Consider the following 26,562-nt stretch of genomic DNA (forward strand, 5'->3'; position numbering starts at 1 on the left):
CGCCCTAAATAACCCGACAAGATAAAATGAATATCATCATCTTTCACAGTATTCAGACAATAGAAATTAAATCACGCGTACACACCCACCCACACACACACACGCGCATCTAAACCAGAGCGGGCAACTTATGCTCGCACGCTCCCTCTCCCCCAGAGGCAGGGAAAAGTAAAGAAGCCGTGCGAAACAAAGTGAGTAATGGGAGGAAGGAGAGATAGGGGATAACTTCAGGCCCCTCCCCCGCGCCATTCACTGAGTGGTTATCACTTTCTCTCACTGAGTGCCTTCTCTCTCTCTCTCTCTCTCTCGCTGTAGTCCTCTCTCTCTCCTTCACTCAGTCGCCCCTTCTCTGCTGAAGGGAGATTAAAAGCTGATAGGAGATTGCAAAGACATGTTGCACTCTTGTTCTGACACACACGCGCGCGCACGCATGCAGACGGTAACATTAGCTCTTGTATAGCTGGGAGCTCTTGATGTAAAACACATGTTCCTGCCTCGACAGTGTGTGCCGGTGTGTCTACGGCTGTTTAAACCAACTTTATCGCTCCATCAGTTCAGAGACAAGGAACGATTCATTCAGAGACAAGAGCAGGGGGTGGAGTTGGTGTGTGTAGCGGGCGTAGTGTGTGAGCGCATGCCTGCGTGTGTGTTTGCGTGCTTGCCTTGATATGTGTTTAGGAAATGCAGGTTGAGAGAACTTTTCAATATCTCCCATCAGAATTAATCAAACCATTCAAGCTAAGCTCACCCACCCCTCCTTCCCTCCGACAACAAAAGCATAAAAAAGAAAAAGACAAAACCCAGTGCTGTGCTAACTGGCTAAAGTTTTTTCTATCCTTTTAATATTTGCTTCAGATCACATTGGTTCTTATGTGTAGTAAAAGGTTACAGAGTATGAAGACTCATTAATGCTCTGCTTTAATGAGCCATTATTTTCATTTTTGATTTGGAGATCAGTATTAGGCATAGCTTGTATTTCTCTAGGCTGGCCCCATAAAAGTTTGTAATAAAACCAGATATTAAAAGCTGTTTTTACAGTATTAACTATCTCGGGGAACTTTTTGAGGAAATTTAGTTCCCCTACCACTGTTTCATCTTCTCTGGGTGCACTGAATAGTACTTCCAGATAATTTAGGAACTAGAGCCGTGAACTTTGCGATGCTGAACTTTGCACTAGTGAACAAAAACCATCAGTAGGGATATCGGGATGAACGGTGGCCTTAAAAGGATCTCCAAACCTTAGGATGTGACAGGTTCTTATCAGGGCTGCTCAGTGTTAATAACAAGTGAGACATAAAGGCTCCGCAAAGTGTAGCTGGAGTACTGTTTAAAAAATGCAGCTTGTTTAATGGGTCCTCGTTTTCTAATTTATCAAAATGCTCAAACTTTCTTTTTAGGAAAACAATGGTGGGATAGACAGCGTATGACTAATCACATTTTCTGTATTCTGTATGTAGAGTCACGCATTATTAACATCAGAACTCTAGTTTTTGGCTCATCTGACTGATGAACCAATGAGACGTTGCCTGCCTTTTCCAATCATTGGTCAGATTTTTATGGAACCTTCACACAGTGATCAATGAAAGGGTCTTCATTAAAGGCAGGGTCATATTTATGGAAGTTTGTTTCCGCCACTGACAAATGTTTGTTCGAAATAAATTGAAATTTTGGGTTAGTATCTTGAAATTTCAACTGAAATAACAGAAATAACTCGAAATTTTGAGCTATATAATATAAATTTTTTTAAAATAATACCGTATTTTCCACACTATAAAGCGCACTTAAAATCCTTTAATTTTGTCAAAAATCGACAGTGCGCCTTATAATCTGGTGCGCCTTATGTATGGACTCTGGTTGTTCTTACTGACCTCGAACCGATTTTATGTGGTACACGGCGCTCAAAAATCTGTCAAAAAATGTTTTAGTATAACTTTGGTAAGCTGCAAAGCCACATCATTTGATAAATTGTTGGAGCATTACGGCTACTGTAGTCAGGAGCCTCGCGGACACTGAGTAATCTGGGTCCAAACCTCGGTCTCCTTCATGTCCCAAAGTCAAACGAACACTGCGGCATCACTGAGAGTTAAACACTGTCTAAATTATTTCATCTTTACCAGGTGTAACAACTAAGTTTAACATCCAGGCATCCATGACAACAGAATTTATTAAATTTAATGGAGTTAGAAGTTACCTGGAAGTTAGCTCGCTGGTTTCCACCTAAACATGATATAGCATGTTCTTACTGAGAGATTTGTGAAAAAATTCAAACGTACAGCTCTGTTATCACTTCCAACAAAAATGAAGACAGAAAACTAAACAGCAGTGACTTTTGTAGGGTTACTGAAGTTTGAGTTGAGTAAAGTTTTGTTTCCCTTGATGCACCGTATAATCCGGTGTGCCTTATGGTCTGAAAAATACAGTAACTTGAACGTTTGACTTAGCTATTCTTGGCATTTTTCTTTCTTTTTTTTCATTGGTGTCAACAAGCTTCCATACACATTTGCCTTTTTTGCACTTTTCCATTTTCACAAGAAACACTTGAGTATTGGTCAGATGTAATTTTTTCCCCCATGCTATGAATGTTTGTGAGCCTCCACGGCTTCACAATGGAAGTAGAGGTTCTGTAGAGGTTCTCAGTCATCCAAGTCATGGTAGTCTAGAGATCTTGAAACAAGAGGCAACTGAACTTCTTTAAGTCTTTGAAAACATTATGTCTCGCATTCAAGAGGCTTCTTCAGTTGGCTGAGGAGGCTGAAGAAGCCTCTTGAATGAGAGGTGTAATGTCTTCAGAGTTAAAGAAGTCCAGTTGCCTCTTGTTTCTAGTTTTCTAACTGTCTTTCTGTACTTAATACATTACACTAACTTGTGAATTATTTGGGATCAGTAGACAGGTGAGTTATTCTGTCATTGACCTTCAAGGCTGTTTTTTTAAATGTATAAGTTCTTCAGTGATGTTCTTCCTAAGTTCTTCCTTTTTAACCCCTTTTAATCCAGTATTTCAGCACTTCTACTGATATTTCCTGTTTTGGGAGACAATTTGATAAAAAGTTCCCGAGTTTTCCTTCTTGATACCTGGAAATACACAGTAAAATAGTCCGTACGTACTAACCGTATTGCCTAACCCTAACTGTGGAACAAAGTTGAAAAAGAAAAAGAACAAAAAGAAACAGCAGCTCAAACACAGTGTCTGGCTTTGGTTAACCACCTGCATGGGTTTAGTCTGGTAGCGAAGTTTGGCTTTATTTTTATTCGCTGCCATTTGACAGTCGTGTGTTAGTCATGTGGAAGCTCTGGATCACAACTGTAGTCACATTTGAACCAAATCGCAGATTGCTGTGAAATTAAAGTGAAGAAACACGTGTCGATAACATTTTGTTAAACCGATTGATAGGATGGTCAACTGCAGTGAGCGAAATAACAGAAAACAAATAGATTTGCTTGATAAAGGTTTCTTCTTGCCACCAGTCGTTCTGGCAGACTGAACTCATCTACATTTAGATTCACCGGCCAATGTGTGTGGTCATCCGTGCCTTTGATTTAGAGAGTGTGTATTTTTGTGTATATGTGTGAGCTTTATTGACCAGCAGATGAAGGCTGTGTGTGATGAGAAGCAGGGGACCAGATGGACTTATGGGAAATAAAAACCTTTTATTTATTTATACAATTTGATTAAATGGCATTTGTTTCTGTCTCTTGGTGTGTATGGGTGCCCATGCGTGGTAATGTGTGTCTGGCGTGTGTGTGTCGTATTTAATGACAAATAGAATGGAGGGATCAGAGCAATCAGGTTTGAATGATTACTATGGGAACCTGGGAGGGCGACTGATAGGGAGGAAATAAAAGGGAAGTAAAACAGACAAAGTCATATTACAGAATCATTCTTACAAAGACTGAAAGTATGTGTTTGTTTGGGATTTCTGTCGCTTTTATTTTCTTTTATCTGTTTTTTCAGTCTCTCCTTAGTCTCTTCAGTCATTGCTCATGTTTTTCTTCTTTTTCTGGCCATGCTCTCCTATATGTGCCTACTCTTTTCTTCATTTTCTTATCAGTGTCGTCACTATTTCCATTATGGGATCATTACTGCTCCCCCACCAACTCCTTTGCAATATTGCCCCTGGTTACATTTTCTGGTGTTTATTTGCACTCTATTTGTTTTTTTAATCATAAGCATAAAATTACTTAATTCCTGCAGCTAACAATTATTTTTGTTATTGGTTATTTTATTATTCTTGATTAATATCGGTTTTAAGTAAAAACCCACTGATATAAGACTTTAAGACCAAAACTGATTTCCCTAAAATTTGCTATATGTGGTCAATGATTTACTTCTTTAGGCTTTGCACAACGCTGCTACAGTCTGCGCCGTTTCAAACAGGCGTTGCCCTCTGGTGGACAAAATTTGCGGCACCAACACTCATAACATGGTTGAAGGGTGTTTCTCCCAGCTCTTATAAAGGCTAATACTGATAGATTAGCAAAAAGCTCAGATTGGCTGATTATTTTGGCTTGCTACTAAATAGGTGGGGTTCTTGTTTTGAGCATCATAAATGAAATACCCACTCCAGTTCCCTGTAGTTTCCTTTAGTTCCCTACAATCTCAGGTCACAGTAAGAAGACTGATATTTAGTTGCCTGTCACCATTTCTTACAGTCTATTGTAGAATCTTCAAATATGTGTCTTTTATCATTTTTTACCACCAAATTGGTTGATAGTGTTCTGTATCTGATGAAGTATAGAAGTTAGATATATCAGAACTGTTTTGCTTTTTTGCTTTAGTATAATAAAATGGAAGCATTCGGTTTAGAGGGTGAGCAGCCGATGATCCACCGATCGGTCAAAAGGCTCATTGTAACACTCAACTTTACAATCAAAAACTGCAAATCTAAGCATATTTTTTTCAGCAATATGACAAAGATAAATGGTGAAATTTGGCCTTTTAGCTTGATAAATGACACCATAAATATTTGCTCAGTCGAATTGTAGAATATTCATTTCTGTTAAATAACTGATTAACTGAATCGCTGTTTCAGCTCTTGTCGTCAGCATCATATGTAGATTTATTCTGCAGTCTCACCTGTGGGCAGTTTCTTCATGTGTCATATGAAAGACGTTTGTTTGTCTTGCTAATGCAGCTTTTGTCGATGTTGTTTTGCCTCCAGATGTTACCATGCATTCTTACTAGTTCATAAAGCTCTGGTGTTGATTCATTCCAAGGAGAGAGAAAAATCCCGATTGAAATGATGCCGTACAAGTACTTCACAATAGGAAGTAGAAAGTGTACTTTATTGATCCTCGTGGGGAAATTCCTCTCTGCATTTAACCCATTCACTCAGTGAAGCAGTGGGCAGCCATTGGGCGCCCGGGCAGCAGTGTATAAGGACGGTATCTTGCTCAGGGGTACCTCAGGGTAGCTGTTCAGGGGAATCGAACCCCCGACCTTCCGATCATGGGGCCACCACTCTACCTACTGAGCTATCCCTGCCCTTAGTAGTGTCTAAATTATACTTTGGGGGCTAGTACTTATGAGGATCATTACTATTACTTGTTAGGACTTACGCATGCTACCACTTATTTAGTTTGGTCACTTTATAAAACTAGGCAACTTAAAAATATAAGCGTGCATTAGCCCCATATTAAATCATGACTATTCTGTTACCTTGGACTGGCAAATGGACTGGAAATTATATAGTGTTTTTCTGCTCTTACTGAGCACTCAAAATGCTCTTACAACACAGTCCACATTCACTCATCCAAACACACATTCACACAGCACATTTTATTCTGAAACTTTAAATGCGTTGCACCTATCACTTCACAGTCAAACCTGGCAATGACTGCTGACCTTCTGATTAGTGGAGGAGTCACTTTACCTCCTGAGGCACATCCGCTCAATACCTGCTTTGTACAGCGCAATATATATACCTAAAGTAGTCAAACACACACTATAATCTAAACAGAGCCGTGGTGAAAAATGTTCTACTCACAGCACCAACTTTCTTCTGGTGTTCCTGGAAATGAAGTCAGTGATCGAGTTGTTAAAGTCCAACTCCCAGACGGTTCTGATTCTGATTTATTGGTCATAAATGACAGGCTGATCGGGTGTCACTGTGTTACCCTGAGTTAATACCTAACATCCTGATCATTTGGGAAAAGGCCAGTCTTCCTAGGCAACAGGGAAAAGTTGAATCCAGTCCACAATCCTTTACCTTTTTACTGTAAAAGAGAACTCAAACAGCACAGCCAACTTTCCTCTGTACCTCGTCTAGTTTTGCCAGCATTTCTGCTTCATCACTGTCAGTCACCCCTGAGCAGTCCTTTTGTGAACTTGGGCTAACAACACTGACATACCTGCTAACTTGATAAGCTTTGATGACTCGCAAAGTTCAGCTTTCTCCCATTGTCTTCCAATTTTAACCATCAAATTGACAGTTTATACTTACAGGCTATGTTACAACATGTACATTCAAGCAGCTTTATGATCATAGTGCATAATCTAATATTTAATTGCCTTAAAATGTATTTTTTCTCATATATATGCTGTCACATCTAATAATGCGAACATTGATGCAGACATATCTATACTCTACCAATATCATCTGATCAGAGTACCTCTTGTTATTATTTTTTTTCTTTTACATTGATCATGTAAGATAAAATCATATAAATACATAAAAAAAATCTATATTTCTATGTCTCCTCTGCTGATATTTCATTTGCTACAGCAGAAGCAACAATTCTGCTTATCTAATATTTTCTGTTCATTTATTATTAAAAAATATTAGCGCCGTCATAAATTACCAACAGCTTTGCAAGGGAGTCGAGGTGCGTTTGGAACAAAAACACGGTCTTGATTGATTTTTCTCGTTACGATAATTTGGATGCTGAAAGGTTGGATGCTTTTCTAGCTAAGGTTTTTGGATCACACCTCAAATGATTAAGACATGTGGCTCCCCTGAGATTCCCAATGTAACTGCCTTCGAATGCTTCCGCACATGTGTGTATGGGTTTGTGTGGGGTTCATACGCAGAGGCTCCAAGTTAACTTACAGAAGATGTAGTGTGTGACTGCACAATGTGTATCTGTCTACTGTACACCAGCTAACAACCTCCTACTTGCCAGACACTCTCAGTTTGGCTAAAGAGTTTTAGCTGTGTGTGTTTGTGTGTGTGTTTGTGTGTGTGTGTGTGTGTGTGTGAGCTAGAAAGAACGAAGGAAAAGACAAGGAGTGTCTACATATGTTCCAGCACAGATTCCAGCCTCATAAATCACCTCAACTGGTGTTCAACAGTCAATCTCTGTCTCTCTCTCTCCCATTCTCTCTTTTCCATTCTCTCTCGCTCCCTCTCTCTCTGACTCTCTCAGTTGAAACATGCTGTTCTTCCACTGCCAACAGGGAGATTTGTGTTCTGTGTCTCTGTCGTATAGGATTAGAGGAGAGACGAGAACAGACGGAAGGAGAGAGAGAGGGAGAACGAAGGGGGGGAAGCAGATAGAAAGAGGGATAAAATGAGTTGAAGGAAGGGAGACGGCGAGAGCAGGAGAGAGCAGCAACACAGTTTCTGCCTTTTTCTTGGCAGTGTGCGTCTTTTTTTGGCCATCTCTCTTCTCCGACATCATCTCTGTGCTTCTCGCTTACTCTGCTTGTGTGTCCGTATGTGTGTGTGCGTCTTTATCTGCGCCTGTGTGTCCTGATGCTATCCAGATGTGCAGCTACAGTGGGCCGTAAAACTCAGAGTTATTGTCATAACATTGTTGCTTACCGTGTGTGTGTGTGTATGTGTATGTGTGAGACGGCTTGGTTGGTGTTACTGTGCGCTGCTTCCTGTCTTTGTCCTAACACTTTATTTACAAGCTGATGGAGAGCCAACACAAGGACACTCTCTCACATGCAGGCACACACTTCACATGGGCATACACTGTAAGAGCAACCATGAGAGTCAATTGTCTGCAGTGTAATTGGCTCCACCATGTATTTACACGCTCTTTACTCCCATCTGTGTCCAGGATGTGCACCTCCTGTTATTTGTTCATCTGGGGTGGTATCTTTTAGCTTGCTGGCAGTAATTTGGAATCAATAGCAAACAGTCTTTTGTCTGATTGCCCTGTCACAGAGTCAAAATAGAGTGTACTATAGCGGTTTGTAAGAGCGCAATGTTCAGTGTGATTTTGATTATAATTTGGAACACCCACTGGGTAGCCTTGAGCATCATGATTGTTTTCCAATATGTGGGGTTAGTGTGGAAAAAAACAAAACCAAAAAATTAAACATCATAACTCGTTAATATGACTGAGTACTTTCGTTTCCTACACCTAACAAAGCAGCAGGTGAGGGCAAAAGTAAAACGCAAGTAAGCACAAAAGCTGTCAGTAAATGACAACAGAAGTGCAGAACACAGTGCTCACAATGGCGGTAATTTTGTTTTTCTCACTTTGACTTCACTACAAAGGTGGGTTTTTTTGCCTTAGAAGTTGCTAAGCTCTGCGTAGGATAGGCATACGGTCATGCAGTTCTCTTAAAGTCACGGCTACCCCTCATGACTCATGATGAGATCGCTGTTGCTCCTCAAAAGCAGGCAGTTAGCCCACTGCATCCAGTGTTGCTGCAGTCAATGCATCAGGGATTTGCTTGATGCCTGCCACGTCTGAGAAATAGGCAGTATTCAATGCCCTAGGACGAGAACATGTTGGTCTGCCTGCTGCGATGGCAGTCTTTAGATAAAAACATTGAACCTCTGTGTAATTCATACACTCCGTTAGCTGGTGAAACTCGTAAATTTGATGTGGCATTTTGATAAAGAGTGTCTAAAGAGAAGCGATACTCTGCCAGTACTATAATTTTTTTGACATTTAGAGAACGATATGTTTTGTATGAGTCTTTTTGCTCTACATAAACACATAGTGTCGAGTCCTTTTACACATAATCTGTGAAATCCCCTTAAATTCCTCTCAGGCAGGTAGAAGCAGTTTGAGTAAGTTGGCAGCTGTGGGCGATAAATGACAGATGATGGTTTGAGTAGTTAAAGTCTCAAAAAGCCGAATCCCCCTTGCGCAGAAACGTTACAATTTTACTTAAACTTTTGAGCAAATGATCACTGTTATGCCTACCACCTAAAAGCTCTGAGTGAGACTGTGCTACGTTTGGTCCTGTCAGTTTGTGAAGATGATGTCAGCCCTTTAAGGTTTAAACTGTGTGCGGTTGATAATCAGTTATTATTAGCTGTTGACAGTTATCATAACTCCTGATTATCACGATTGCAGCTAAATATTGTTGAACTATAAATGTTGTTTATTGATGTATTTTTTTTCCTTACAGCTTAAAAAACGAGCTAAAGCGGGCTTTTAATAACAAACACTCATATTTTAACTAATAATTATTATAGTTTGATTATTTTTAATTTAATTTAATAATTTACAACTCTTTTGCTGTACAAACTACACAATGCACAGCACAAAAAGCCACACTGAAGGGTGTAATTGCTGTCTTCTTTCAAGATTTCATTATATTGCTGGTTTGAATCAATATATCTATACCTGCTGTCAGCAAATTAGGCGCTACAGCGATTCATTTGCTTGCTCGCAGATGAAGCTGTTTGCTTTTTACGCTCATGAACATTATGATAAACAACTTGTTATGGCAAATAATCCATCACACGTAGCCTTAATGTGGTTTTGTTTCAGTTTCTGCTGAGATGTGAAAGGAAAAAAAAACTAACTTCCACAACTCTGCTTACTGTCAGTGACCCGACACATGACGCCCACAGGAGGAAAAAAGTCTTTGCCAGGAAATAATCCTTCCAAAACGAGTTTGCCTAAATTTCATCGTAGATCTGTTTGTTTGTTGATGACAATCATCTCAGTGTAGGCTTGTCACAGACTTGCAGGTTTAGCCCCACTGAGAAATTGGCACTTAACGCATGAAAATGAATCTGCAAGTAAAGTTTTGAACCACTAGAGGGAGCATTGAATTTTGGCTCTCTGCACAGTAAAACTAAAGGATTATTCGGTATTCTGTGTGTGTTCAGAAAGAGAGAGAGTAATGAGTGATGTAAGATGATAGGTTTTTTACTGACATTGCTTGTCCATTCGGCTCTGCGTTTACTCTAATAAACAACGGACGTGCAGAGCAAGAGCTCGACCGACTGCTCTCTGTATCAGTTACAGTAAAAGCACATTTTCCTGGTGTTGTTATAGCTACTGTTGGAAGTGATTCTTTCTCCTCCCCTCCTGTTTACTCCTCTCCAACCTGTGGGGTGTCTTTTTTTTGTTATTTGTTCTTTCGCTGTGATGAGATGAGACAAAAGATGTACCAGAAGATAAAATAAAAAAAGAAGAGAAATCAGGTTTTTGGATCTTTCTTTCTTTTTGTGAATGTTTCTCGATATTTTTTGTTCTCTCCACTTCCCTCTCAAAAACACACACGCTCACCTCCCTCAGTTTATCTCATCCCATTCCTCTTTCCCTGTTTCTTTGTATCGCTCAGTAATGACTAAGTGCTAACCATCACTTTGAAGGTCTTGGTATTTGCTAGCTGTAGGTGTCTTTAGTGAGTCTACAAGAGTGTTTGTGTGTGTGTCTCATTATGAGAGTGCATGAAGCACTCTGAGGAGAATAAGTCAGCCTTCAGGCTGTATCCGGCTGAATGATAGTGTGTGTGACTGTGTGTATGTGGCTATGTTGGATGATATCAAGCTGTTAGTACAAAATTTTATTCACAAGTAGTAATTTGCTCACTCCCTTTCCTTCTTTTTCTCTCTCTGTTTCCTTCTTATTCTCCCACACTGTATCCCTCTCTCTCTTTTGCTTCTTTCTCAAACAGATTGTTTTCTGCAGGGGTGGTATAGAAGCTGAGACAGAGAGAAAAATTGAGATTCCTTGTCCTTGACTGACCCAGTTGCATTTCTCGCTGTAAACGAAGAATCCTCTTCACTGTTCTTTCTAACCACTGGTTTGATTTCAGGGATTTTTGTTGGGAGTTTTTTTTGTAATGTGGTCAATTTTTGCTCAGTTTTAGCCTGCTTCTCTGTACCTTTTCCAGGATATTGATTACTGCAAATAGGTATTGTGTATTAGATGCTAAATTTCTAAATTAGCACCTTGTGTTCTTTTACCAATTTCCAGTCAGCACATTTAGTAGCCTAAAAAACATTCCCACATAAAAGCCTGACTTGTTGAAGCATCTATAGCTAGTTCATCGAACTGACTTCAAACACTTTAATTATGCAAAAATATGGCACCACTACTGATCACCTGGTTAATTTGATGACCTGATGTACTGAAGGCTAGAGCTCTCGCTGCAGAGACCTTGTTTCTAGTCCAAACTATTCCCTCCCCTTTTCCTGTCTGCTCTCTGCACTGTCCTGTCAAAATAGGATAAAATACCTTCTATCCATTTTCTTTCACTTATTCAATTCAGGCATCTGAGAAACTGGAGCCTGTCTCAACTGTCATAGGGCAAAAGGCAGGGTACACCCTGGACAGGTCGCCAGCCAATCACAGAGCTTACACTGAGAGAGAGAAACTATTCACCCCTAAGGCCAATTTAGAATTGGCAGTTAACATAACCCATTCATGTCTTTTGGGCTGTGGAAGGAAGCCGGAGTACCCAGAAAAAACCCACACAAGCATGGGGAGAGCATGTAAACTCCACACAGAAAACCCCAGCCAGCCACTGAATTCAAACCCAGGAACTTCTTGCTGTGAGCCATGAGTGCTAACCACTGCACCACCAGGCTGCCTAGCTAGTACCCCTCCCACAAAAAAACAAATAAGAAGAGGAATTTAAAGGGATGCGAAATGATAAAAAAATAAACAAGGACTTGAAAAGAGATTCTAACTGCAGAATTACATGAGTTTATTCCGTCAGCAGAAACGTACAGATTGCAGAAATACACTGAGCATAAATAGTGAAGTTCTTCTAAATTAAGCTTATCTATATCTTCAGTTCTGCTCTTGATGTAGCTGTAGTCACTGCCTATGAAGGTGTCAGAGCCAAGTTGGATTTGAAGCCAGGTTTCAAACCTGTTGCTAGATCCGACTTTTGGCAGCGGCTGCGAGCCATGTGTGAAAAGACACCAAATCCAATTAAAGCCCCATAGGTGACATCAAATTCTTTAAGTCAGCTAGGACACCTCTGCACGTTAACGCTGTTTTCTCGACAGATGGAGGACTGTGTGAAAACAGTATGAAAATCTCTCAACAAATAGGGTGTCAGGTGATAGTCCCCGAGCAGCCCTGTCTTTCTCTTGCTCTCCGATAACAAGGGTTATCATACATGGCTCTGTCTGGAGCAAATGGAACAAAGATGAGACATCAATTACACACACGCGCGCACACTACTTGGAGGATAGCTGATCTCTTCCGTTCCTCTTGACAGCTAGAGCATGGCCATCAACACCCCGAGTGTGTGTGCGTGTGTCTTTTTCTTTAAACAAGTGTTTGTGTGTGGCCCCAATGCAGCAAAAGGACTTTGGGAAACAGAGAGGAGTGAAGGGAGGAAGGGCTGGTGAAGGGGTTAGAGTAATTCAGATATTGATGTTTTAGTCTCTAACTCCACCCTGAGGGCCTGTCTTGGTGGAAAATGTCAAATGGGCCCTGAGATGATCACACCATTTAGCATCGCTGGAGCCTCAGTGGTGTCATAGAATAAGTGAATACATTAAAATACGGAGATATTTAGAATAACCTGGCACAATCGCTTCCACGTGAATGCGCAGATGCATCAACACATACACAAGAGAGCATTTGCATCTCATACTCATTTGCATACTAAACACAGGGATGCTGTAGCATGCAAATGGTGCACCCCAAAGCATGCAGATTGCTGAGTGATATGCGGTTTTCACTAGACTGCGCCACACTAGCATAATAGGTATAGAAATGACTCTGTGGGGCAGATGATCTGAATTGAACTATGTTGATTGTAACTGTATGTAGTATCAACATAGATTTCAAGGCGAGTATTCATGATGCCCAGAGGATTCATTCTTATGGGTTTGATAACCCCCTGATGGTTTTTTCCTTGAAAATGTTCTTAATGACTCTTGAGTGAACTGGCAGGGAAAAAAAACATGGAGGCTTTAGTGGTCTACAATTGTGGTTTATACCTGCACAGTTATTTTCCCATCCATACTCAGCTGCCCTGTGTTAAAATGCTGAGTAGCATTAGGTCCAGTTAGGCTGCCTCTTATTTCCCGATTGCAGTTTGCCCACCCACTTCCTGAGTCTGACGTCATTAGCCATTCTCGGGTACAAACTCTACTTTGGGTCACAAAGTCAAACAAACACTGTGGATGTACAATTGTTTCCAGTGTCACAATAAAATAAAGCCCTGCTATCACTTTGGACATAAATCAAGACAGAAAACTAAACAGCAACAATGTTTGTATCGTTATTGAAGTTGGACTACCTGGTGGCTACCGACCAGGAGAAGGGTTAGCTTTATTCCCCCTCAATAAAAGTTAATGTGAGGGCAGAGACAAATGGCGGGAAGAACATGCTGAAAATGGGCTAAATGTCAGTCGAGAGAACATGTGAGATGATTCATCTGCAACACATGGTTAGTGATTAATATGTTGCTGGATGACACCCTATGAAAAATTCAAGTCTACAATCAATCTGAATGCAAATTCTATTCAAATTCAGAATAAAAAGCCAAATTTAAATGAGTGTCTTTCATACGGGAGCATAGTAAACTACTTAGATATGCTCTCTGCTTTCTCTGTGCGTCTGTGTATACAGGCACCAAAACTGTGGACATTTTTCCGAGCCGTCTCTTTCGCAGTAACAAGCATAGATACTTCGCCATCTCTAAGTCCCTCCGCATAAATAATAATAAATCCTTAGCTTTGGCATGGCAGACATTGTCTTAAATGGACCAGACACAGCAGTACCTTATCAGCCCACTGTCTTCTCCATCATTAATGTCGGCATACAGTCGTCAACACTGCAGCGTGTTTAAGAGTAGCTAACAGTTACCTCATACCGAGACGAGCATAAAGAAATTATAAAGTGCCGTCACTTCCACAGTAATGATGGTTCAAAGAAATCAATGTCATTAATTTCAGGCACTCGTTATTGCAGGCGGTAGAGCTCTTGGTGTGAATTGCTTCCACAAGTGACTGAATGCAGAGCAAAAACTGGTTGGATAGATAGAGACAGGCAGATGTATTGAGATTCAATTTCATCATCTTCTTTAAAACTCGTTTTTTATATGCACATTTAAAACCTGGCTCAGCTCTCATTAGGTTGTTGAAGTGGTGTTCATTTGTTTGCTTTGACTCCAGTATGGCTTTCGAATTTTTATGAGTGGACCTTAATGAGCTGACTGAGCTTATTATTTGTCCTTTTGGCTTCAGTTTGATGGGTAAAGTTGATCAACTGCAAACTGGGCTTCAGAGCATATAGTGTTACAAATCTTTTTTTTTTTTTGCACTTTTTCCAGCATTGTTTTTATGTTTTTTAAACAGATTTGGTTATAAACTGTTGACTTTTTTCTTTTAACTTGACCTTTTAATACTTTTATACATTATGCTTAAAATTTATTAGAGTACCGCTGCAGTAAACACAGGGATTGAAACAATTAATGCTTTGTAAAAGTTATCACAACTTTAGCCGATTAACACTTCACAGAGAAAAGCCATTCTTTTGCTTGCCTATATTTCACTACCTCTATTACTCTGTTGTTGTGGGTTTGTATCTGTGCACTGTGTCTAAAGCTTGTGTTACTGAATCCTGTGTGTGTGTGTGTGCGTGTGTGTTTTGTATACTACCTGTGCTTCCCAGGCATCACCTTGACCTCTGTGCCCACTCTGTGTTGCTCATTTCCCACTGCCGTGGCCTCTGCCACTAAAATACATGTGCAGATGCTCACACACAGCAGAAAAAAAACACACTATTTACAATCAGGTTGAAGCTTGAGGAGAATCTGAAAATCTTCAGCTTCAGCAAAGTCTTGAACCTTGCTCAACCTCTATCTTTTCCTCCCGTCTGCTCTTTTTCTGTGCTCATAATTGCAGCATTTGCTTAGTAGATTGACAGGGCGTAGAGAAAGAGACAGGCGTGTGGCCAGGTGGGTGAGGAGTTGACACATATGGCTAAACTGGATGACTGGTAGAGAAAGTGATTGGTAAATGTAGCGGTGCACCACAATAGTTCATTTATCCGTGTTAGAACATAAATTAAAACCTGTCAAGAAGAGAACTTAGCGCTGTGGAGTTAACAATACTAGAAATGACAATGATGTGAAAATTTCCCTCTTTTCTAGTCAATTCACTATTCTCTCTTTTCAAGCCCGGCCTCCTCATCCTCCTCCTCCTCTTCTTCTCCCCTTTTTTACACTTCCCCTCTACAGCTAATTGGGAAGATAGTCATTCTGCCAAGAATATGTGTGTGTGCAGGGCATTGTGTGAGGTCGTTTAGAGGTGTAATACGCTGCTCTGTGCAGCATGGTTGAGTCTTCTCTCGCTTCTTTTTCCTTTTCTTCTCAGTCGTATTTTGTTCTTCAGTCTTTTTTTTTTTTTTTTTTTATCTTTCTGCTCTTGTCATTTAGGGAAATCTTGCCTGTCCAGGGTTGTTTAGCAATTAAGTTGTAATGTGTAGCGCCTGTGTGTGTGTCTGTGTGCAAGTTTACACTCGTGCCCATCTTTAACTTGTTTAAATTAAAACAGTATTAAACAATTAGCATCACAGCTGTTCTCATCAGTTCAAAATGAACATTTAGGGACTGAGAAAACTTTTCCTGTCTCTGTTAATAGAGAGAAATGTGCTTTCCTGAGAAGTTTAATCCATGCATGACTTCCCACAAGGCACTGTGGTTTTACAACCCGAGTGCTGAGATTTACCTGATCTCTGAGGTCACGTGTCCATTCCCACTGGAGTCAGAGCTGTTTTTAGTGACAGTATTAGGCAGGTGCTTTTAATGTTGTGACTGACTGATGGGAATATGTACTCAGTTTTCCGGCTATACAACATCAGAGCTTTGGGTGTCCAAATCTGGTTACAATATGCATGTGCTTAAAGATTGAAGCCTTTGGTTACAAGTTTGAAAGAACAACTACTGAGAGTAGCCATGGCCGTACTCATAGGAAGACTAGGACCTATGTTGAATTGCCAGTGATATTCAGGGTCTTGTAGCAATGACAGGAAGAGTCACTGTGTGCAATTACTGAGTTAAACTCATTTGAGGCAACCGGTTGAAGCGGCAACCAACCGCAGCTTACAGTTGACTGCCCGGAGCATAGAATAGCCATTACAACAACCAGCTAAGTGATGCATGACAAGTAAATTGCTTTATATGTGCATGGGAGTTGAACCTATTCACACATAAATTACGTTGTTTTTTGCTCCTCATTCATATCTATACAATTGCATGACTACTGGATAACAGGACATCGTCCATTGCGGACAAAACTGAAGCTAGCAGATCAGCCGAACATACAGCACTGATCAGCTGCTTGCACTACTCCGGCTGTGTAGCTTTTCAGCACCTCAAACAGACACTTTTACTTAATTTACAAAGCAAAAGTCCACCACCTGAGTGGATCAGGTGGGTCTTTTTGTTGTGTGGGAATCAGCCCCCTGAACTATTCTCAGGTAAACAGTAAAAACAGTCTAAAGACAGTTAATAAGACACTTAATACCAGTGGATAAAACAACAAGTATTATGGATGACCATTATAATGAGGCTCTTTTGTATATTTCCATCTCTCTCTCGCTCTCTCTTTCTCTCTAGGCCTCTCTCTTTCCGTTTTGGGGTGAGTTAAGGTTTCAGTGCCCTGGTTTCCACACCAGATTATGTGCACATTGCCTGTGTGTGTGTGTGTGTGTGTTGTGTGCGTGTACACGTGCATGTGTATTTATGTCAACCTACAGGGCCTTCCCATGACGCCACACACACGTACACACACACGCACACACACACACACACACACGCGCGCGCACACGCACTTCTTTCTCTTTCTTTTGCTCCCCAGTCATTCACACACAGACACCGACTTTCATTTGTATACATCCTGCTCACACACACGTCGAATACCGGTCAGTGTGAAGTGGGTCATGAAGTGCTCTGCTTTAAAAGGAGGAAATTAAAATGTAATTTTAGATAAGGAAATGCACGTGTGGCTTTATAATCGAGAGCGTCTTGCACATTGCCAGATTAAAAACATGCAAGTGGTCGATTATGGCAAAAAATGCAAACCCCTTGGTTTGATTTGAGTTGAACAAAATGTAGTTTTTTTCATGTTTATTTCTACTCTTAGATTGTTTAAAATGAATAAATTGGAATGCTTAAGGAGGTGGCAGTGTGAAGTATTTCCCAAGATAAAAAGCACAACATAGAGAATTGTTTTTTGTTTGTTTTTTTGTTTTTTTCTTCCTCTATCACCATACAGAGAAAGTCCAAGGTTAAATCAGGAATACAAGAAAATGCACACAGTCTATCTCACGCTATCTTATCAAAACGGTGAGTTTTAGCTTCATAAAACGAGTTGCTTGATAAACAGAAGTACAAAGAACTTGATATTCATCAGTAGTCCAGATGGAAACTCACCTCATACAGATACACAAACACACAGCCCCGATCTCCGGGTCTACGGACTCCAGGTCTGCATACATTCAGGCTGTTTATCAAAATTAGATCAACGCAGAATGATTTCCCTTTCTTCCCTTTGCATCTCTTGCGCTCTATCTTTCTCTCTCTCCCTCTCATACACTCCACCGGTTATCACACTTTTACCCGAAACACATAACTGTGAAGTCAGTGCAACTGAGATCGTTTATCAAAATTAGATCAATGGAAGTAGGATTTCGCCAAAATGTTGCCTGCCCTGTGTTTGTGCACAGGCCAGTTTTTGCACATTTCACAGGAATCGAGAGTCTCGCTGCAGCGTAACAAAGGTAACAACGTGCCGTATTAACTGAAAGGAGGGAGGATGAATAGACCAGAGCCGCGAAGGAGAAAAGGATCCGGAAAGGAGTGATCGCAAAGGCTGAATGAATGAAATGAGGGAAGTGGGCCACAGTGTGTGACCCATATCTGGCGTGTGTGTGTTTGTGTGTGTCTGTGAGAGAGAGAGAGATGCATTGACCTCACTCTTCTCGTCTGACGGTTGGAGATGTGTTTGCGTAGGTGTGCGTGTAATGGTGATGTCATCGTGTTCCGGTGTTTTCTTCTCCCCTGCTTTTGCTTTAGACACTTACGTCTGGCTTCAGCACAAACACACACACACACACACACACAGACACACACACACACACACACACACACAGAGATATGCGGGCCTAGAATAAAAGACTGGCTGTGTAAGCTGACACCTTTTATTTCACTGTCACACAAAGTCGAACGTGTACTGTATGTGTATTGACATTTCTTACTAACAAAGGATCTTGGTTGTCATTTCTTCACTCTTATTCAGCACCTCAGCTGTCCAGACTGTTTTTAAAATATTTATTCTGCGGTTGCATCCGCATGCGTATTTGCAGTTTCACCACTATCGCAACCTGTCATGTAACAAAGTTACTAAGAATATGTTTCAAGCTTATTTTTGTGCTGGTGGGCCACTGCCACTTTGGCGGGTATTGATAGTTTCTTGCACGAAACTGAAAGTCACCAGTATAAGGTGCTGATACAGACTTTCAGGCGACAACCATGAGACGAATCACCATTGTCATCATTATCACAATTTGCAAAGCCATCAATACCAATCAATGACAAGCAATCATCGCCTTCCTTCTGTTTATACCGTCACGTAGAGGCCTAAGGCAGCGGGGATAAAGGGCTTGTTATGCCTAATCTTCTTGGCAGGAGTGAGAATGTGACTTGTGTGGTCTGATATATGACAGCTGTTTAGATTTTGATCTCCACACATAGCTATATTGTAAGCAGTCACTTGCATTCCTTTTAAAGAAAATGCTTTAGTGTCAGCCAGTTCTGGGCTTTGCCTCAAACGCTGTCATCATGCCGTATGTATTTATTCACAGCAAGGGGTGCCCTCTCTGGCATTATCTCGCTAGATATTTACAAAAACAGGATGTTAATATTCTGGTCCCGCTCTCCCTACATAGCTAATGTCTGAGGATGTGTTTTATTTGGAAATTTCACTTGCGAGTCATCCTAACTGCCAACCTCTGCTCATAAACAGTGCCACAGTAGGCTCACTGCTGAGCGCTTTTGCTCTGAAATTTGATTTTCTTTAAGTTCTGTTGGTGCTGCTTTTAAAGAGGGGAGATAATGGAGAATGGGGTGGGTGTCTGAGGGCTGCTGAAGCAGATGATCGTATTATTGGTACAGGCTGTGCTTGGAAGCTCAAGGTCACACTCACTGTGACAGAACAGTGGGTATTGTGATAAGAAACAGACAATTTTGATTCTAGCAACAGTTTCTTTCAAATTCCTTTCTCCTCTCAACTTTCCTCGTTAGTTCGCGCTGCTTTAGTGACACGTACAACTCATTTAATAAGTACTTTTAGAATTGCAAACTGCTCAAATGCTCCATAACTGTGTACTTGCAAAACCTGTTGCTTTCAGGCTCTCAGGCTTATAGGTACTGAGTCAAGGCAAAGTACTCCACAGACTATAATGTTTTTCTACAGTGTGTCATCATTATCCTTTTTTTAAAAAGGTCTCTTGATTCCTCAAGGGGTAATTAGTCCTTCGGTTGTACCCTTTCACAGAGCTACTGGGGTAGGGCATTTTTGGAAGTTTAATGCTGTACTATTTCTTCCTGCTTGCTAATATCATGTGAGCAGATAATCAGCAGAAAATGTAGGAGGTTTCACTTAAGAAGTTAAGAAAAAAACTTGTTCCCTGCTTAAAAATACATTCTCAGGCTTTGGCTTGTAATTAGTTTGTTTAAGCAATGAATCAAAGATTGCTGGTAGTGTGAATCTCTCTCATTTCATCTGACTTGATTAAGATTAACTGATTTTTAAACAGTTTAATCGACTTTGTGCTAAAGACTTAAGAATGAACACATACGCTTAAAATGTTAGTCATATTCTAATGTGTTTGTAAGATATTGAATGTCCCTATTTGCATCTCCCTCTACCTTAATGCCTCACAACTTTGTTTAAACTTACAACCCTCATTATCCTGACATTATTTGACAATGATCCAAAGTGCTTCTTGTGATGTCAGGAATCTGTGGCTTTTTTCAGTGGCACTGCAGGTGTTTGTTGGGGTTGAGGTCAGGTGGACCCAAGTCCATGAAAGTCATCACTCCTTGGTCTTCTTTGATCTTAAAGTAGTTCTTGCATCACTTTGAGGTGTGTTTGGGGATATTATCCTCATGCTGAACGAATCCTTCTCCACATAGATGCAAACCAGAGGGTGGAGGTTGTCTTTGAACCTGCTTCTTCTTTTTGGTCAGAGAGAAGTCAGGTCTGTACGTGTGTTCAACCAGATTTGAATTTTCCCACCAGCATATTTCACTAGGGGTTTGATGCACTGTCACTATCATAGGACTTCATCCTCTTTGAAATCCTAGCACGTCTTAGCTTACCCCAAGTTTTTTGACCTTTTTCCCCTAACCTCAGAAGTGGCTTAGAGACTACTCCTTGTCCTCTGAGACTCCTACTGGACAGCTGTCCTTTTAAAAGTGCTTTTGCTCATTGGAGTCTGACTCGGTTAGTAAATTTACTCCCTTTGATGTAGTTGTTTTTCTGTCTCTTGGTGGCCACAGGTTGACATGTTGATTTCCTTAAAATATAGTTAGAGCTTGGTAAAACACTGAAGATATAGCAAGTCAGAATACATGTGTGAATGAGAGGGAGACAGGTGGACAGGTGAACATGCAAGAAGGATAGGCACTGAGGGTAGATGAGTTTAAATACCTGGGTTCAGCCATTCAAAGCAATGGACAGGGCACAAGAGAGGTGAAGAAGGGAGTGCAGGCAGAGTGGAGTGGGTGGTGATGAGTGTCAGGAGTGATTTGTGACAGAAGGAAAGCAGCGAGAGTGAAAAGGAAGGTTTACAAGATCGTAGTAAGACCTGCTATGATGTATGGTTTGGAAAAGGTGGCACTGACAAAAAGACAGAAGGTGGAGCTGGAGGCAGAGTTGAAGATGAAGATGATGATTTTCATTGGGAGAGAGCAGAATGGACAAGATTAGAAATTAGTACATCAGAGGGACAGCTCATGTTGATCAGTTTGGAAACCAAGTTAGAGAGGCAAGGCTGAGAGGGCACATGTGCAGATTGGATATACTGGACAAAGGATGTTGAAGATGACGCTGCCAGGCAGGAGAAAAAGAGGAAAACCTCAGGATGTATTGAAGGAGAGCGTGTAGAGAGTTTGTGAGATAAAACAGGATGTTAGAGGTAGGCTGAGATGGAGGATGATGAGCAGCTGAAAGAAAAAGAAGTAAACATGAAAGATATCAGTATATTGCTATTGTGGCGATCTACAATATCATTGAGCTGCTTCTTCAGAGATTCTCAGCTGCTGGTTTAACATACTCCAACTCCACTGCCTTGAACCTGCAGCTGGAGGAGAACTGCTTCATGCGCTGCCACACCAAGATCACAGAGGCTGTGGAGCAGAACAAGGGCTACGATTGCAAGCGGCAGTCTGAAACTGTGTAACTGGAACCCGTGCAAAGAATGAGACTCAGTGAAGAGGCAGTTAATTACATTGCTCAGTTATTCATCTGTCTTAACTGATAAAATATTTGCTGAGGGGCAAAAGAATTATTTTAATAAATATTTAAGAAAGCGTGCATGTGCACAAATATGTGCTTTGTTCATTTTATTGTTTCTCGTTGTTCAGTAAGAATAAACTAACAAAATTTAAGTCATTAAATCCAAGTTAAATTTATTTGACTTAAATTCAGTTATTCTATTAGAAGAACCCATTTACGGCACAGTAGTTTCAGACAAAACCACACAGATGGACTTTTGCAGCCATATGCAAACGACGTACTGAGACCTGCACACACAAACAGATAATGGTGGGTAGAACCTGCACGGGGTTCTCTTAGATTGGACCCAGATGCTTTTCAGTGAGTTTGTGTGTGACTGGAGGATAAATTTTAGCTAATCTTTATCTGAGACTATCGTTGCATCCTCATCCAAAGGACTATTTCTTCCCCTTTTTATGTAAGAACTTGCGTGTGTGTTCGAGTGCATGCGTATCTCTCTGATTCAGTGTATAGGATATTGGTCTTGGCAGTATGGAATTTAGTTAATTCCTCCAGCTGGTCTTCTGGCTTGATTAAATAATCACTGATTTAATGCAAGTCAGTGTAAGTGTGCGTGCGTGCACGCGCCTCCTTTTGTGTGTGCATCTGTGTGTTAAAAGCAAGGCCGACTTACTACTTAAGTGAATTAAATGTAATGTCATTTTGAAAGACTTTGTTTGGAAAGCCCTCTTTTTAAATATATTTTAGACCACAGGGCGCCTAAATGGATGCCTTTCTTCTCTCTCTCCCCAGTCTCCTCTCTTGTGTGGCTCTCTGTTTCGCCACATTTCGTCAAGGACCATTTAAAATGTTTTGCGTGTTTACCTTTACTTCACCGTGCTCAATGTTTAAAATGAAGAAATTACAGAAAAATGCTGAGAGATGACAAACGTTGAATTTTTAAACAGCAGCCCATGTGAAGGCCACCAGTTGGCCTCGCCAAATTCCTTCAACTGAAGCTACACCACCAGAGTTTTAAAATGCTGGTGCACATTGGTTGCAGATGCTAAACTAAATCTGAGGGCCTCAGTATTGCGATGAGACCCAAACCTTTGGATGCTTATCTATTCAGGCTACTTCTTCCATAAAGATTTAAAAGACTGTGCAATGTAAACAGTTGGTATAACATCTGTAAATTTATGGCTTCAGGAGAAAATCAGAGTGGACTCGAAGCCAAAGCTGAAGCACTCAGCCACAGCGTGGTTACACCATATGTTTGATGTTGAGTACAACATCAGATTCTCGAAAATTAAGTTATAATTCACTAGGCCGTTTTATGAGTAAAGTCACCAAAAAAGGCAATGAAAACGGCCAACTTCTATTTGAGTTTAAAAGCAGCCACTTCGAACTCTTGAATGAGAAGCTGGTGTGGCATCGCAAACATATTAAAGTCATGATATACATGTTACGGTGAGATGTTGCATGTTTCCCCAAACAAACAGCAGCGGGATCGCGTACCCTCGTTTATGCATTCTTGCATTAATTCTAATGCCAGACAAAAGCTTTCCGCTAGAGCTGCTTGTGCATTCGAGCGCTGACTGACCGAACTCATTGTGGAAGTTATTAAACCAATAAATGTTGTTTTATATGCAGCCTTCCCTGAGTAGATTGTACTCTTAATTTCTTCAGTTTTTTTCTTTTTACAAGCATCAGGAGACTGATAAAATCTGAACATATTGTCAACTTCTCATTGCTAGATTATAATGTATACTCGCTGTTTATAGTGACCTTATCCTCGGGCGATTAATTAATGAGAGGTATTTGTCCCAACTGTCTTTATAGGTTCATAAGAATAGCAACATTTCATATCCTATCTGGGCCCGGGGCACTCTCCCATAACATATCCTTAAAGGTTAATAAATAAATTTGAAATGCATTTGTTGGTTTGAATTTGGCTTGATTAGGAAGAACTCGATAAAGAATTTAATTTCCTGGCCCGCTGATCCTCTGACGAGCACTGTCTGCCTGTGTGCGCGTCAGAGGGCGTTGTTTGCGGTGCTGATTGAACGCTGTTATAGGCCGCAGATAAATAGATGTCATTAAGACCCCGATCCCTAATTACAGCCGGCCCTTCTCTGCAGGGTGAGGTGAGCGGAAGAGGCCAGGTATCTGTAATGAATCAGAAAAAGTGCACACCCACACTGTAGGTACACACTAATTTACCCTGCTCACAAAACTAGTTGTCCGAGAAAAACAAGACAAATTCAGACAAAGTATTCGCAGTATGTGATATATATATATACAGTACAGTATGTTTATAGAAATGTGTGTATGTACGTTTGATGTGTTGATGATGCATGTGAGCTTGCACATTTCCACAAATGTCAAGCCAACTAGCTGATGATTGAAAAGGAAGTTGGATATCAGGAGCCACATTTTGAGAGAGCATTCGTGCATGCACGTGCACATTTTGGACGGTGGTGCGGGCTATTTCTGTAGTTTCCTGTGTAATTGACACTTGAACCTCTCATTCACACACACACACACAAACACACAGACACACACCATGCAGTATTATTGTAGTCTACTATTGGTGTAGCCAAAATATCCCCAACACACACACATACACTTCTTGCCGCTTCTCATCCAAATCTAGCTTCATTAGTCAATGGAAGCCAATATTTTCAGGTGTGTGTGCTGCTCTCAGGGGCAGCTGTGGGGCCATATGTGAGTGATTTGAGCGCTCAGAGGGAAACTGAATTCTGATGACAGACGCACTGTTTGGCTTGCAACACTATACACACATACACACACGCGTGCGTACGCACACGCACACACACACACATCCACAGAGGAAGCATACATCAATCAATCACCTGGCTCCGTCTCTCTACATGTGGTGACCGTATGGTGTGTGCACCACACTCGAATAGGCATACACACTCAAGCTCAGTGTGCCGCTGAGAGGATTTGCTAATGTAAGTGTTGTGCTGTCTAATGTCAGATGGATGAAAACACGTGTACCCTAAAGACTGGTAATTTTAGCTCAGGTGTTTAATACATGCAGAAACATTGGAAGCAAGATTCTTGTACACATATTGAAACTGAGAGACAATGTTTCTCCAGTGTGATCCAGATACTATGAAGAACATCATCATAAATTAGTGTTTATCAGCTAAAACTGCAAACTTCTAAAACAAATTGGCAAAAATCCGACTTTTTTGCATTTAAATTTGCAGCAAAGCAAATAGATTTAAATATTTTCCTTGGATTTCAAAGAATATCTCATGTTCTTGCTGGGGATAACAATGGGAATATTCCTTATGACAATAGCTCTTAACACACCTACACTAACATGTCAAATGATTCTATTCAAATGTGCAGTATTTGCACTGGATTGCTCAGGCTGAATGCTCCATGCACATTCAGTGTGTAACGTCTGTTCCCAAAGTTATGTTAAGTGGTTAATTGTGCTGTGATCTTTCCGGTGCATTAGATTGCAAAATAAACTGAACAGTGCTGTGCCCACTGGGCTCTTCTGCTTTTAGCTCGTAGCTCAAAAACAGATGCTCGGTGGAAGTGCCGGTAGTGCCTCCATCTGCAGCTCTGAGACTACAGAAAGCCTGATTGAAGTGTGGCACTCTTTTGTGAGAACCTGAAATGTCTTTAACTTCGAACAGTGGATGCTCTGAGCCCAAAAACTAAAACTAAAAAATGCTAAGCTCTCAGCACTGTCATAAACATAAAACAAAACAGCAGAGAGAAGGTCCCAGTGGACCATAGCCCCATGATGTTGGAGGGAACACGGAGTAACACAACAGCAAGAGGAAGATGGCAGACCAGATACACAAACTGCATATACAGATTTTACCAACATTCATACCGCACGCTTGTATGACTTGTAAATCCTTAAAAGCCTACATTTAATTTCACAGAGTGAACATGTCAGACTGTGAAACTGTGAAATGTTATTGTGCTAAATGCTACTTTTGAATTTGATGCCAGAAACACATTTCAAACAAAGTTGTAAGCGGGCCATGCTTACCAATGTGTTACATCACCTTTCCATATAACAACACTTTGCAAACATTTTAAAACAGAGGAGAGCAGCTGCTCTAGTTTTGAAAGCCAAATTATTTCTTCATCTTTCTTGGTGGCATTGTGGGACATCCTTTGTTGCATCGTCAAGCCTCTGACATTTTTCACAGGTGACATGTCTGGACATGAGGCGGGCCCATTCAGTATAAGGACTCTTTTACCACAGAGACATTCATTTAGAACACAGTGTTGTTTGGTGTTGTCGTCCGGATGGCAGCATGCTCCATGTGTTTTCAGAAGTGTTCCTGAGGCCCTGTTGTGATTTCTTCTACAGAATCATATCCAGTTTTAGGATAATTTGATTATTTTTTGATATGGTACTGCAGGCGATGAAAACTCCAAGTAGTTAAGAATTTTATAACTAAAAATTATCAGTTAAAAAGAAGCTGAAAAGGAGAACCCTGGAATAGTGAGCACTTTAAAGGCTAAAGAGATCAGAGCGGAGATCGCAGCGGAATAATTATGGGATGTTTCAGGAAAGGATAGATAGGCAGACAGAGGGAGAAACTGACAGAGGAGTTCCGCTGGAGAAAGATGAGGTATGCTGTCCTCTCAGGGTCATAAAGGTGGTGAATGGGGCCAGAGGCTTAATGGGATGGAGAAACGTTGTGATTGGCTCATTACTGTGATGGAGCACGTTGCCACGACAATTGGCCTTTTCACCCCCCCACCCCTCCTTGCACACACTACTTTTCTATGCACCACTGCGCTGTGAACTGCAGAGGTGTGTATATGAGAACTTGCACACTAATACAGTAAAAGTCAAACGCCTGCCTGTAAAGTACCTGCTGCAGTTCAGATAAACACTAAAACGCTTTATGCTACAAGGTGAAAGCATAACTCATCTCTTCCC

At 40.9% G+C, this 26,562-nt stretch overlaps 1 protein-coding gene across 5 annotated transcripts in view; it reads left to right on the forward strand.

Annotated features, from left to right (window-relative positions):
- The window catches only part of trps1 (trichorhinophalangeal syndrome I), a 115,048-nt gene that overhangs the window by 81,686 nt on the left and 6,800 nt on the right, over window positions 1-26,562 (forward strand). The gene's annotated exons all lie outside the window — the stretch shown is intronic.

Source organism: Astatotilapia calliptera, chromosome 22 (assembly GCF_900246225.1).
Source record: "Astatotilapia calliptera chromosome 22, fAstCal1.2, whole genome shotgun sequence".
In the NCBI taxonomy this organism is placed as follows: Eukaryota; Metazoa; Chordata; class Actinopteri; order Cichliformes; family Cichlidae; genus Astatotilapia; species Astatotilapia calliptera.